The sequence below is a fragment of the Elephantulus edwardii genome, unplaced genomic scaffold (assembly GCF_000299155.1).
Source record: "Elephantulus edwardii isolate Elephantulus edwardi_28Jun2011 unplaced genomic scaffold, EleEdw1.0 scaffold00034, whole genome shotgun sequence".
Lineage (NCBI taxonomy): Eukaryota > Metazoa > Chordata > Mammalia > Macroscelidea > Macroscelididae > Elephantulus > Elephantulus edwardii.
The window spans coordinates 21,533,454-21,549,269 of record NW_006399784.1 but is presented as its reverse complement, the minus strand read 5'-3'; the positions used below and the strand labels follow the sequence as shown (position 1 = coordinate 21,549,269).

The window sequence follows — 15,816 nt, the reverse complement described above, 5'->3', positions numbered from 1 at the left end:
AATATACATCATTCGTCTCCTCCTTTTCTGTCTTCCCTCAAACCTGATGTCAGTCCTGTTTTACAAGAGTGGCTGTTTTACAGTCCTATTTTACAACTGTGAGCTATTTCACTCAGCATAATGCCCTCCAGGGTCACCCATTTTGCATACTATTTCATGAGTTCCTTGTTTTTCAATGCAGTGTAGTATTCCACTGTGTGAATATACCAGAGCTTCTCTATCCATTCATTTGTTGATGGGCACTTGGGTTGTCTCCAGCTCTTTGCTATTGTGAACAAAGCCGCAATAAACATGGGTGAGCATGAGAATGCTCTTTCAAATAAGTTTGTGAAAAGGTGCTGTTTCATCTTTATGATTCTGATCCTAAGCTTTTCAAACTACTCATTTACTAATCTGGCTTCCAAAAGACAACGTCAAGACAGATGGAGAGAAGAGAGAAATTGTCAACAATTTTCATCTTTTATGGATCCATAATCAACACCCTTGGTAACAGCAATCATGAGAACAGGAAACATCTGTTGTTGTTGTTATATGCCAGCAAGTCAGTCAATTATGACTTATAACAACCCTATGATCACTGGCTCTGAACCCTGCCCGCCTATGAGCCAACATCACTATCTCTAACACATCTGACCCTATTGCCACAATTACTGTGCCAATCCTTCTCCTCGAGGGTCATCCTCTCCTGTGCTGGCCCTCTACCCTTAGAAGCCTGATGTCCTTCACCAAGGACTGATCCCTCCTGGCAGCATGCCTGAGTATGCGAGATAGTTTCAAATTCCTTGCTTCCAAGGAGCAACCTGGTTTCATCTTGTCCAGGTCAGACCTGTTTGTTCTCTTGGCAGTCCGTGGTATGGTCAATACTCTTCTCTAGCACCACAACTTGTCCAGCTCTCAGGCACACAGCACACAACAGAAAAGACCATGGCCTGGATCAGGCACACTTTAGTCTCTAGACTAACACCATTTCTCTTTAGCATTCTGGGGAGTCCATGACAGCAGATTTACCTAGTGCATCCCATCTTTTGATTTTCTGACTTCTGGTTGGTTAATCAGATTGATTACATCTGTGGAAAGAATCATTGGTGAAGTCCAATATAAACTGTGAAAACTAGGCCAGGTGCTGTCTGTGAAAAAGACCATCAACTACTCATGTGTAAGTTCAAACTGAAGCTAAAAGATATCCCTAAGAACTAAAATACGATCCCGAGTTTATACCACTTGAATTTAAAAACCATCTCAAGAACAAATTTGAGGCATTTGAACACTGATGAATGAAGACCAGATGAGCTGTGGAATGATATAAAAAATATCATCCATGAAGAAAGAAATCAAAAGGTCAATACAAAGACGGGAAGAATACAAGCTCAAAATGGATGTCAGAAGAGACTCCAGATGTTGCACTAGAATGTTGAGAAGCCAAAGCAAAGGGAAGGAATTGGGAAATTAAAGAGTAGAACATAAGATTTCAAAGGCAGTTTATGAGGACAAAACAAAGCATTATAACAAAAAGTGCAAAAAAAAAAAATTGAAGTCAGAAAATCAAAAGGAAAGAATTTGGCATTTCTCAAGCTGAAGGAACAAATTCAAGCCTCAAGTTGCAATACTTAAATATGCTACTGTCAAAATACTGAATGATCCTCGAGACATAGTCCAGAAGAGCAATGATGTCAGTTGAAAGACTGAGGTGCTCTTGATTCAAGCCATGGTCCTTTCAATCACCTTCTGTGCACCTGAGAATTAAACAACGAATAAGGAAGATAGAAGAACTGATGCCTTTGAGTTGTAATGCTGAAGGAGAGTAATGAATGCCCCACAGATTGCCAAAAGAACAAAGAGGTATGTCTTGGGAAAAGTACAATCAGAGTGCTCCTTAGATGCAAGGATAGAGAAGCTCTGTCTCATATACTTGGGCATGGTGACTGGGGGCGCTAATTGGGTTAAACGTGTCAGTAATGGTGAAGTTGGCTCAGGAAAGGGCAAGGTTTGGAGGCACTGTTCGTGGAGTTGCCATGAGTCATAGAGGGCACGATGATACATAAAAATAATGATGATAACAACATTCCTTAGAAAATGACATCAGGCTTAGGAGGCGAAGGATGGTCAAAAGAGAGGAGGACCTTCAACAAGATGAACTAATACAGGGACTCGTGGCAATGTATATGTTAGGGAAGATAAGGAAGAAACAGGATAGGACAGGGTTCAGATCTGTTGTTCACAGAGTCGTTACGAGTCATACTCAACTCAATAGCACTTGCCAACAACAAAACTCACTCCAAGAAGGAGAAAATGAAAATTCCAGAAGAGAGAAATTAACAAGTATCATTCCAACACAATATTCCATTTACCCTTATTAAGTGGTTTAGTCATTTGAGTCTCATCTATTCTAGGTTCTCAGACAATCTCTGAAAAACTATAGCACCCAGACCCTAGATGAAGGTGACTCAAGCCAAGTCATATAACCTGTAAAAGATCTACCTCAGGGGTTTCTCCTACTTGACATCCTTATTTCATCTTTAATATGATGGAAACATATTTACTTCAAGCCTCCTGTATCAAAGTGGATCATTTAATTTGGCTTTTCTAGTCACTGACTCTGTGACTTTCACTACATGCATGGGGTCAAACTAGGCAAATGTTAGATGTCTGTGTCCTATCCAGGGAACTGGATATCTTGCTAATAATAAAAGTAAGGTAAATGACACTTTTTGTGTGGAAACATGCACACATTTATACTTTTTACTGCATTTTTATTGTATTTTTTTAAATTGTTTTTGTGTGAGTGTACCATCAAATCAGGGAGGAGATTGTCCCTCCTTCCTCGGCAGAGCATCTGGTGGATTTGAACCGTGAGCCTCTGGGATTGTAGTTGCAGCTCCTTACCACTAGGCCACCAGAGCTCCCCTTTAACTGCACTTTTAACCTCCATTTGTAGTTACCTGTATGACCACATCTTACTGCTCCTTTTGAATAGACAGGAAAAGCTGCTGTCTTACTCATCTTGATTCTCTAGCAGTATCCAGAAAGGTGTGTTGCAAGTACAATATGGCAAATCTTGTCATTTTTAGAGCTCTACACTACTGAAAGCCAGCCTTCAAAACCCTAAGGAAAAATTTCTTTAGTACAAGTGAAAAAAAAAAAAAAACCGCAGAAAGGGAAATATTTTTCTTAGTGATCAAAGGAAAGGAGAATGAACCACAGGCATTAGAGCCCAGGCAAGTAGTCTGGATCTGAGAGTAAGAAAAGACACTGTGGAGTATGTGAGTGCTGGTCAGAGAAAGCTACATCTCTGGCCAAGAACAAAGGAAAAGACAATAGTCTTTTCTCAAGGGCTGACTGAGGTGCCTTTGTGGTAGCTGCTGTTAGGTGCCATTGAGTAGAATATGACTCACAATGACTCTATGAACAACCATCTAAACACTATCCTATCCTATGCCATCCTCACACGCTCTGACACACTCAAACCCACTGCTGCAGTCACTTTATCAACTCCACTGGTTGAGTGAGGGTCTTCCTCTCCTTCACCACCCCTCCAACTTTCCAAGCATGATGTCCCTCTCCCAGGAATATCCCTCTCCTAGCAACATGACCAAAGTATGTGAGACAAAGCCTCATCATCCTGTCTATAAGGAACACTCTGGCTGTATGGGTCTCTGACTACAGACTTTCCCAGTGCAATCTGTCTCCTGATCTCCTGACTCTTGGTACCACTGACTGTGGATCCAAGTAAGATGAAGGCATTGATAGTCTCAATCTTTTCTCAATCCATCATGATATTGCCTATTATATTAACTGTATTCTTTCTCCACACCTACTTAATCTTTAAGTTAAGCAAATCATTTGAGCAAACTTTATGAAGAAGAATGTGGCATCAGGATTGGTGGAAGACTCATCAACAACCTACAAAATGCAGATGATATAACCTCGTATGCTGCAGAAGGAGGAATTGAAACACATGCTGGATCAAAGATTAAAGCCATCAATACGGATTGCACATCAACATCAAGAAGCCAAAAATTCTCATCACTGGTCCAACAGGCAACATCTTGATAGAAAGGACTGAAGTTGTCAATGACTTCATCTTGCCTAATCCACAAGCAACACCCTTGCCCCAGGCAAGAAATCAAGATGTGTTGCATTGGGAAAATCTAATGTCAAGGATCTCTCCAAGGTGCTAAAGAGCCACACTATTAGTTTAAAGACTAACAACATGTGCCTGTTTCAAGACAAAGTCTTGCTATCCATCTGAAAGAAAACTATTAAGGATAACAAAAAAAGAATTGATGGCTTTGAGTTGTAGTGTTAGAGAAGTACTAAAAGTCTTGGTTAAAATTTAACAAAGGTGTTCTTTAGAGGCAAGAATGATGAAACTTCATCTTGATAATGACAAAAATGACCCAGTTTTTTTTTTATTAATTTAGTTTGTTTATTTTTCATTTCAATGAACATCTACAGAGATTTTGGAATTCCATTCATTCATTGTTGCACCCTTCTCCCCGCACAAACCCCTCCCCCCTCCCCCCCTTGCTCCTCTCCTTGAAAAGCAAAAGAAAAACTCCCTCATTGGTACACAATCCCCCGCCCCCTACCCCCAAATATAATCCACTCTGCAACCCTCATTGCATACTCCTACGATAAAAATAATGCCCTAAAATATAATACTTTTAGACTATTATCTCCCCCATAGACTTCAATGCCGTAAACATATTTCATCCAGTTTTTCTCAGATGGCCAACAAGCACATGAAGAAATGTTCAAAATCCCTAGCCCTGAGAGAGATGCAAATCAAGACAACCATGAGATATCACCTCACTCCAGTAAGACTAGCAAAATTTAACAGAACAGCAAGCAACAAATGCTGGCGAGGTTGTGGAGAGACTGGAACCCTTATTCACTGTTGGTGGGAGTGTAAAATGGTGCAACCACTGTGGAAAGCATTGTGGCGTTTTCTCAAAAAGTTGCAAATAAAGATACCATTTGACCCAGCAATTCCACTACTGGGAATATACCCTAAAGAGACCATAAATGACATCCAAGTAGATATATGTATACCCATGTTTATCGCGGCTTTGTTTACAATAACAAGGAGTTGGAAACAACCTAAATGCCCATCAACAAACGAATGGGTAGAGAAGCTGTGATATATTCGCACAATGGAATACTATGCTGCATTGAAAAACAAGGAACTCATGCAATATTATTCAAAATGGGTGACCCTGGAGGACATTATGCTGAGTGAGGTATCTCAGTCACAAAGGGACAAATGCTATATGGTGCCACTGTTGTAGAATGACCGAGTTTTGAGTTGCATTTTTTACAAATGCAAATTCATTATAGAGATTCACTGAACAATTTCATCAAGAGACACATAGTATCTGGCTATCCCACTTTTAGTGATGGTTTTATATGTAACAGTCTGATAATTTAACAAATCTTTCGGAGATACAGCAAACCAAGTGCCTTCCCTGGTTGTATAATCCCTGCTGCTTCTCACTGATGTGTGCCACTGAGTTGATTCTGAGTGATAGTGACCTTTATAGGAAAAAATACAATTGTCACATAGGGTTGGTTTTACAGGAAGTAATGTTATGGAAGCAGATGAACAGATCTTTTCTTCCAACTGCTACCTTCTTGAGAAAAGGAGAGCGCTTAGCCACTGTATAACAAGGGCTCTTTCCCTGGTGAGTATATGAACTTCATTTCTTCATTTTCATCTACAAACATACACACACACATACTACCCAATCAAGAACCTACTGCACCTCAACATTAAGAAGACAAAAATCTTCACCACTGGACTGATAAGCAACATCATGGCAGATGGAGAGAAGATTGAAATTGTCAACTATTTCATCTTACGTGGAACCATAATCAACACACCAGGTTCTTCCAAGACAGCAGGGGGCGCCCTCCGGACCCAGCACTCCCTCCAGGCTCTGGGTGACTTCTAGCATCTGGTCTCTCAGTATCTGGCAGGGGAGTGAGTAAGACTGAAGGAGAGAAGCTGTGAGATAGAAGAGGACCCATCTGGAAGGAGAAGCCAGCCCTGACCCTTCTCCTAGGCTCCACAGTCAGCAGGGCCCTGAGGACACAGACATGAGCCCTGCTGTGCTGGCCTTCCTGCTGTTCCTGCTGCTGGGGACTTCAGGTAGCCCCTGGGGGAGGTGGGGACAGGCAGAGGATTGTGGCTCCAGGAAGCCCTGGGTATCTGTAAGGTGTCCAGTGGAGTATTACTCAGCCATCAAGAAGACTGACGTTCTGGTGCAGGTGACCACAGGGATGAGCACTGAAAATATGCTTAGTAAAGTTAAGTCAGACACCAAAGGATAAATATTACATGATCTCACATATATAAGACATCCAGGACATACAGACATCAGTATTCACTAGTGCTTACTACCAAGGCTATGTGGGAGAAAGAAGTGGAAAAGGTCACTGCTTCAGGAGTAGAGAGTTTTTGCTCAATGTGATAAATTCATTCACTCATTGTTTTACTAATGGTTAATAATTAAATATGAATTACATGTTAGTTATTAAATTAATGGTTAGCAATGCTGGGTTGAAAGCACAGCTCGCTGTCTCTCTCTCTCTACCCACCAGGCTATCAGAGCTCCCTGCTGTGATAAAAGAATTGGAAAGTGAGAAAGGTGACTGTTGCACAATATATGAGTACAATTAATGTCACTGGATTTTACACATAAAAATGTTTGACATATTTTCTTAGACTTTCACCATAAGAAAGATTAAAAATTCAAATAATTACAAAGAAGAAAAGAGCAAGAAAGCATGATGTAGAATAACGTTCACTGACTAGAGGTTATTTATAAGTGTGGTGACCTGGGATCGTCTTGAGAGCTACAACACACCAGGCAGCATTCCAAGGCTAACAGTTATATGCTCTTGTTTTGTGCTGTCAAGTTGATTCAGACTACTAGTGACCATACAGGACAGAGAAGAATTGCTCCATAGAATTTCCTAGGCTATAAACTTTAATGAAGTCAATCAAAATTGAAATGCTGAGCTAAAGAAACACAAAAGTCAATAGTTTATAAAATTCAAAAGCACATTTTACTTACAACCTAGCATACTCTATACTCCTGAAGACAACTTTGAATCATCAAGTAATTTCATGTTAACTCATAAGTAATATACCAAATCATGTTAAACCAAATTCCATGCATGTCACTAAAGAAGCAAGTATATATGAATATTAAGTCTCACTAATGAGTTAACATTTATTAACATTTGACCTTTAATACCAGTTTAAGGAGTTAAAATACATAATAAGTCCTACTGTTGAATGAAAGCAGATATGTTATTACATATTAATAAGCCAGTCTTATCTTTTTAGGGTCTCCGTTAAAGCACTCTTATTCCACAGAGGAAAAGCCACAGACTGGTAAGTGGTGAAACCGGGCCCAAGACCCAAGGGTTTGGAACAGGATAGGGCATGGAGGCCAGAGGACTTAGGTCCTGGGAATGAATGAGAGGGTCCCTGGGTTTATTCAGCTACTAGTCTAAAGGCTGGTGGTTTAAACCAACCCAACAGCGGCACAAATGAAAGGCCTGGAAATCTGCTTTCATAAAGATTATAGTCAAGAAAAACAGTGGGAGCTGTTCTGCTCTGTAGTAACATTTGAGGTCACCAGGAGTTGGCAACAACTACATGGCACCAAGTTTTTATTTAAGAATGACAGGACCAGAGGGACATAACTCCCAGATTATCACTTTTCTCTCGTCTCCTATTCCTATAGAGTGTGGGCAATATCCAAACACAAGTTATGTTCTGAATAGCCGTGAGTCTCCTGAAGGATACTGGCCTTGGATAATCAGCATACGCCTGGGCCTTGCGCATGTCTGTGGAGGTTCCCTCATCAATGAATGGTGGATACTAACATCAGCATCCTGCTTAGAAGGGTAAATTTTAGACAATGTCTAACATATAGACAGATTCTCAGCAAATATCCAAGTGACTTCATGGAAAAACAAACATACATACAAACAGAAGTTTACATTAAGAAAAATGGCAGACCTCAAGAAATAAAGTATTGATAGATTGCCTGGCATGTCTGAACCCTGAGGGGGAAAAAAATTACCCTTCTGAGCAGAGATATTCTGAAAACTGAATGATCAATGAGTTTAAGAATGTAACACTTCAGGCTATTAACTAAAAGGTTGGTAGTTCAAATCCATCGGCTGCTCTTCAGAAGAAAAGATGAGCAGTCGTCCCCTGTAAAGATTTACAGCCTTGGAGATCAGATGGATGAGGTGCTATGAAGCAGATTTGATTTGACAGTAGAGGGTTTTTATATAAAATGTCAAAGTTCCCTCGGAAGCATAAATGATTTGCACACAACTAAAGGTTGGCAGTTCGAAACCACTAGGTGGTACAATGGAACAAAGGCCTAGCCATCCGCTTCCATAAAGATTAACATCAATAAAACTTTATGGAACATATGGGAGTGTCAGGAGCCAAAATGGCAACAGATTTTGTTTTTTTATTTTTAACATAGAGAACTAGTAAGAAAATGAACAAGTAAGATCATACTATTAACTCTCGGTAAAGCAAAAAGTTTTACAAGAAAAATGAAATCACAGTCTCTAATGTGTCCCAGGAGTTATTTATGCTGCCATCCCAAACTCACCAGCCACTCTGAGGGAGAAAGATGGACAATCTCCTCTTGGGTGATTTACTGCCTCTGAAAACCTGCTGCAGGGTGAGCTATGAGCTGATTCTGACTCAACAGCAATGAGCTGTTGTTTGTTGTTTTTGAATGTGTCCCGATACTGAATAATGTTTGCACGGTCACAAGAACATAAACTACTGAGCTAACAAAATGGTATGATACTAGGTCAAGAGGATGGGTCAGGAGTTGGGACAGTTGGCCGTGGTGTGGAAAAAGCTCACTCCTCATTTCCTTCATAGGATGTTAAAAGTCTTAAATTGGGGGTGGGGGAAGAATAAGAAGTAGCAATAGTGTTTCTTGAAAATACTGGGACAGATACTACAAGAAAGAGCCATAAAAGTTAAATGTAGTTGCCTCTAGAAAGAGTGACTTGAGAATGGTGAGGTAGGAAATTCTTGTTCAATTAACTTCTTTTTTTGTTTATCTTTACATTTGCTCTAACCATGTTACGATTCAAGTTGGAACATGTACACTTCTGGTTCAAAAAAGTAGTTAGAAATAGAGACCCAGTGCTCAGGAAAGACATGAGAAGAGGCAGTAAGGGATGAGGGCAATTGAGCACACAAGTGATAGCTGCAACCAGGGGCAAGATGGAAAGCCAAGGAGAGAATCAGAGTGCAGACTATAACCTTGGTTGTGAACAGACAAGGGCCCACCCACCTCAGAAAGAGCAGACGGAAAAAAAAAAACCCCAAACGGGGGGGGGGGGGCGAGAAAGAGAAAAACCAACTTACACTACAGATTCACTACACACTTACTCTTTTTAATTATCCATCAACCTATAGGCCTCATTCTTGACTAGCATCTTCTTGCTACACATCAGCAACTTGTTCTGATCCAGCTCAAGCACATAAACATGCTCCATGCTTCTTCTCCTTATCCCTTTAGGACCTTCTCTATTCTTGTATACACTGTGTGGCTGGCATCAATTAAAGCAGATAATTCAAGTAAAGACTTCCAGCACAACGTGTCTCAGATCATCATTCACCCCGACCGCAATAGAAAAACGGCAGATATTGCCTTGATCAAACTGTCCTCTCCAGTCACCTTCACCTCTGTTGTCAAGCCCGTCTGCTTGCCCAAGGGGGAGCACCTGTTACCTCCAAGATCCTGTTGGTTGTCCTCATTTCAGAAAAACCAAACACTTACAGGTAAGAAGGTCATTTCATGCATTGCCCTAGAGCATCTACTTCAGAACATTCACAAGCTAAATATCACTGTTAGGGCAAATACTATTCAGCTACAACAAAAAGATAAATCCACTGATAGAATCTCTATCTTCATAGAAAATATCTTTAAAATATTTATGTGCTTTTTACATACTCTTACATACTATCAACAATCTAGCTCTCTAGAAGCAGGCTTTACCATCCAAATACATTATTACTTCTCTCTAATATAAGCTAGTATATGATGTAAAACTGATGATAATCTACTATTTTTATTAGTTTTTAAAGTGTTGTGTCAATTCTCAGACTGGAGTAGAGACAGATACGAACTTGAAATAGACAATGAAAAAGTTTTAGAAGTCATGGCTTTCCTTTTCTAACAGAATTTGTTAGAATTATTTTGTGTTTAGAACATTAGGAAGGCCTCATATTTGCACATGTTTTTTAAAAGCAGAAACATTCCAAAGTCAAACAAACAATTCTGAATTAACTACTGTTTCAAGTTAACTGTTTAACAGATCCTTCCATTATCAAAGATAACTGGAAAGTGGGTATTATTCTGCTTTTGGGCTCCTGCTCCACACATTTCCAATTTACATTAATCTTTTTCTATTCATGTCCATTTCTACAGATACAGATTTCTATTCCATGCTTCACAGAGTAAGAATGCCCATTATGCATTACAAGGCCTGTCAAAGACTCCATGACCCAGTCGGTGCTGCTATACCAATATGGGAGCCAATGATCAAAGAGGATTCATTCTGTCTCATCAATAATGAGGCCGTGAGGAACAACTGCAAGGTTAGGGTGTGCTCTTGGGATTTTTCAAAAGAATGTATTTATTTTGGATCGAATAGGAGTGGCATCCACTTCCTAAACAATATACCTCTGGAAACTCTATGAACTTTGAGAAATGATAGTTACAGAAAAGTTTCAGGTCTTTTTGTTCATAGAGCTGCTATGAGTCGTGCTCGACTTGATGGCAATCAATAACAAAAACAACAGGGTTTTCTATTGGTAAAAATCAGCCTGCTCCACCAAAGGTTGCCAGAGCATGATTGGTGGGGAGAGGGAAATGAGAGCTAATGCCATATTTACCCAACATTGTATTCAAGGCTGCAGCCCAGACAGTTAGCAAGAAAAAGAAATACAACGCATTCTGATTGGAAAGAAAAGAGTAAGAATGAAATATGTTATGATGATATACATATAGAGAGAGAAAAAGGAGAAAGAGAGGCATTTAGGTAATCTCAAAAAAACCCCCACACTCTCAAAAATACCTTTGAGAACTAATAATCTTGCTCAGCAAGGTTGTAGGATGTAAGAACAATATACAGAAAGCAATTATAGTTCTATACACTTGTGCACAGTCTAAAAAGGAAATTGAACAATTCCATCTACAATATTAGCAACAAGAATAAAATATATAAGAAGCTTAACAAAAGAAATGCTAAACTTAAACACTAAAAACTGTAAAACATTGCTGAAGGAAATGAAATATGACATAAGGAAACAGACAGCTCATGTTCCTGGCTCAGAAGACTTAATATTATTAACATGGAAACAGTTCTTCAATTGATCTACAGATTCAACAGAATTCCTGGCAAAATCTCAGCTAGTTTCTTTACAGAAATTGGCACGCAGATACTCTCTCTCTCCCTATTCTCGATAGATAGATAGATAGATGATAGATAGATAGATAGATGCCTCTCAAGTTGAAAGGTGCCTTCTTAAAGTAGCTATTGTGCTGTGTGCTGTCAAGCTGGAACTAATTTCCAACTGGAGCTGACCCTCCAGTTAATCACATGGAAGGAGACTGCCTATTTTTCTCTTGCAGAGCAACTGATGGATTTGAACCAAGTGCTTTTGGGTTGGCAGTGCAACTCCTTACCCCCTAGGCCACTAGAACTTCTACCTTAATGACCTGGATGCAGTAAAGCTTTCAAGACCTTCATCTGCTGATGTGGCAACCCTCAAAATGAGAAGTAGCTTCAAACATCTGTTGATAATTAGAACATATGTATGAAGTACAATGAATCTATGAAAAGTGGAAATTGTAAAAAATTAAATGGAATGTATAAAGCTTGAATGACAACCTTAGACATTAGTGATCTGAGATGGACTGATACTGGCCATTTTTAATCAGATGATTATATACTCTAAGATAAGAATGGTCTGGGGGGGGAGGGCTGGGCGGGGAGAGAAGTGCAGCAATGAATGAATGAATGGAAATCCAAAATCTCTGTAAATGCTCATTAAAATTATTTAAAAAAACAAAAAGAATGGTCTCACATTCATCAGGAAAACATTTCAAGAACATTTCAAGTTCTAATCTGAAGGATTATTCTATGAGTGATAACATACAAGGAAGATCTGTTAATACAATCATTACTAAATATATAAACCAATAATGCCAAAGATTAAGAGATTGAGGATTTCTATCCATTTTTGCAGTCTGAAATCATTCAAACATGCTATCAAGAAACATCAATAATGGTTGATGACTGGAATGCAAAAGTTGAAAACAAAAAAAAAGGACAAACCAAAACAAGATCCCACATCATTATGTTTCTTACTGGTCCAGTGGTGAAGATTTTTGTTTTCTTGATGTTGAGATGCAAGAAAAAGACTGAGAATGTCAGTTTAAAGACTAATGTGCTCCTGATCCAAGCCATAGTACATGCTTCTGAAAATTGGACAGCGAATAAAGATGACTGAGGAAGATGTCTTTGAATTATCATGTTGTTGAAGAGTATTGAATATAGCAATTTATCTTTGAGGAAGTGCAACAAGGGGACTCTTTTGAGGCAAGGGTGGTGAAATTTCATCTCACATACTCTGGGCATGTTGTCAGGAAGAGAAAGTCATAAAAAGACATCCTGCTGGGAAAAACAGAGAGCCAGCAAGAGTAGAAGACCCTCAACAAGATGGACTGTCACAGTGACTGCAACAGTGAACTTGAGCATTGGAGATCGTGATGACAGCACAAGGATAGGGCAAGATTGTGATATGTGATGTTCACAGAACTGCTAAGAGCTATAGTGAAATTGATGGTATATAAGAACAATGTGGAAACAGTCATTAACTGGTCAACTGGTAAACCGTTTGTAGTATATTCATCCACTGTAATATTATTCATCCCGAAAAAAAATCATGTAGCAGTGATACACGCAACAACATGGTAAAACTTAAAAACATGCTAATGATGACAACACAAATGACTATACCATTTAAATAAATTTACAGAATAAGAAAATCTACAAAACCAGTTGATTATCAGGCTGACACAGTTGAGAAGTAGGAGTGACTGTTGACGGGCCCAGTGTTACTTCTAGGGGCTTATGAAGGTGTTCTAAAATTGAGGGATAATGGTTGTAAAAAAAAAAAACAAACACCAAAAAACCCGAGTCTGACGATGCACTGCTATGTCTGACGGGGTTAGGGAAGTGACTCTCAGCCACAAGGCTCGGGGTTCCAGAGCCTCCCGTAAAGCCTCAGGTACTAAACAAACAAGTGCTTCAAAACAAGAAGATGCTTTCAAGAGGAGAGCAGAACTAGAAGCAGCAGTGAAAGAGAAGATTGAATTAGAGAGAAAAGCCCTGCGAATTGTTGAACAACTTTTAGAAGAGAATACTACGGAATTCCTAATGGACTGTGGGAAGTTCATCACAACAGCTCACTACAATGATGTCATGGATGAACGTTCTATTAGCAAACTCTGTGGTTATCCCTTGTGTCAGAAGAAGCTGTGAACTGTTCCAAAACAGAAATACAAAATTTCTACCAAAACCAATAAAGTCTATGATATTACTGAGAGAAAGTGTTCTTGCAACAATTTTTTGTTATAAAGCATCTCAATATTTCCAAGCACAAATCCCCAAAACTCCAGTATGGGTTCGAGAAGAAGAAAGTTACCCTGCTTTTCAGCTGCTAAAAGAAGGGCAAAGTGGCCATTCTGGAGAAGAAGTACAGTTATGTAGTCAGGCCATTAAAACGTCAGATATCAACAATCCTGGTTATCCTGAAAAGCAGTATGAATCTAGCTCTTCCAGTACTCATACTGAAAGTAGAAGTGATAATGAGCAAGCCTTTGTTTCCTCCATTCTTCCAGGAAACAAACCAAATGTAATAAGTTTAAGGCCACCGCTGCCCCCTAAAAAAAGCATAATGAAAAAGAAAGCTGATCATAAAGTTAACTCCAAACACAAAAACAAAGAACAAACAATAGTAGATGTCATTGAGCAGTTAGACAATTGCAGATTAGTCAGGATAAAGTTGCTGTTTATGCACCTCCTTCACATGAGAATGTCAATACTCAGATTTCTTCAAATGGTCCTTTGCAAGAAAATGTACAAGCTTCAGAAAATTCTGTAAACAAATACAGTAGCTCAGAAATAACACTACTAGGCATAAGTAAGAAAAGTGCAGAACATGTTAAGGGGAAATTTGCCAAATCAAACCAAACAAGGTCAGCCTCTAGTTCAGTGCAAATGGGTCCTGAAGTTGCAAAAGCTAACTTACTTGCAGTCCTAAAGGAGACTTTGAATGAATGGAAGACAGAAGAAACTTTGACATTTCTGTATGGTCAGAATTATGCTACTGTGTGCCTGAAAGCCGCTCCAGCTCCTTTGATTGAAGCAAAAGAACTTGATGAAGATGACTTTAAATCAGACCTAGTCAGTCATTCTTTCGCCTTGAGGGACTTTCAGAACAGCTTGGATGAGTCATTGCCTTTCAGAGGTTCAGATACAGCCATTAAACCATTGCCTAGTTATGAGAACTTTAAAAAAGAAACAGAAACATTAAATCTAAGGATCAGAGAGTTCTATAGAGGACAATATGTTTTGAATGAAGAATCTATCAAATCACAAGACTTAGAAGAGCATGATCCCACCTTTCCACTGATATATTCAATTTCTCAGAACCAAATAAGAAAATGCATTGTGCTTGAAAAGTTGAGTAAAGTATTGCCTGGACTTGTGGGGCCTCTTCAGATTACACTGGGAGACATTTATACACAATTAAAAAATCTTATTCGAACTTTCAGGTTAACAAGTAGAAATATTATACACATACCTGCAGAATGGACTTTAATTGCTATGGTGTTGCTGTCACTACTGGCCCCAATTCTTGGAATTCAGGAGCATTCTCAGGGAAATGTGGTGTTTACACAGTTTATTTCAACCCTGCTTGAAGAGCTACATTTAAAGAATGAAGACCTTGAGAGTTTAACCATAATATTTAAAACCAGCTGTTAACAAGAATGACACAATCATGAAGACAGAATAAAGAATGAACTGCTTGTTACCTCCCCTTTCTGGAACTGTGGCTGTAATGATGGTGGTGACTGACAGCGAGCTTTGTTCCAGCCTCCTGCTGTCTCCCAGTCCCTAACTTCAGAGATGGACTTTCAGAGAGAAGAAAATTATTATTCCAACAAAGATAATCATGGCTTTGCATCCCTAGCTATAAAAAAGATAGTGTTTTTATTTGATAATGAAGGGTGAAATTTAAATGAATATTCAATAATAACCCCTTTTGTTCCGAGTAATAAAAAACAACAATCCCAAACCATTAAATCATATATTTTAGATGCATTAGATTCCATCATCCCAGAATTTACATCACTGATTGTAATACTCGGTGAGCTGGTATGATTTTTTGGCATATAGTTTACAAGTCATTCCAACAAAGGGGTAACAATGGAAAGAACAGGTTGAAAAACAGAGGAATTTCTGTCATAATTTTATTATTTTTACGTTTTTCTTAGCATTACAGAGTCAGAAAGAGCTTAAGAACAGAAAAACAAAAGCATTCCTTTCAACAGAATAATTTTTTATCCAACTGAATAGACTTAGCTTTAATTAGAAAGTCATCATATTATTATTATTATTATTATTACCATGTACCAGCAAAAGTTTTATCATGGAGAATATTCTGAAATCACTAGTAAGTTATCT

The 15,816-nt window shown here is 38.9% G+C and overlaps 1 pseudogene; it reads left to right on the top strand.

Annotated features, from left to right (window-relative positions):
• Positions 1-13,281: 13,281 nt before the first annotated feature.
• LOC102871717 lies at positions 13,282-15,114 on the top strand (annotated as a pseudogene).
• Positions 15,115-15,816: the final 702 nt, after the last annotated feature.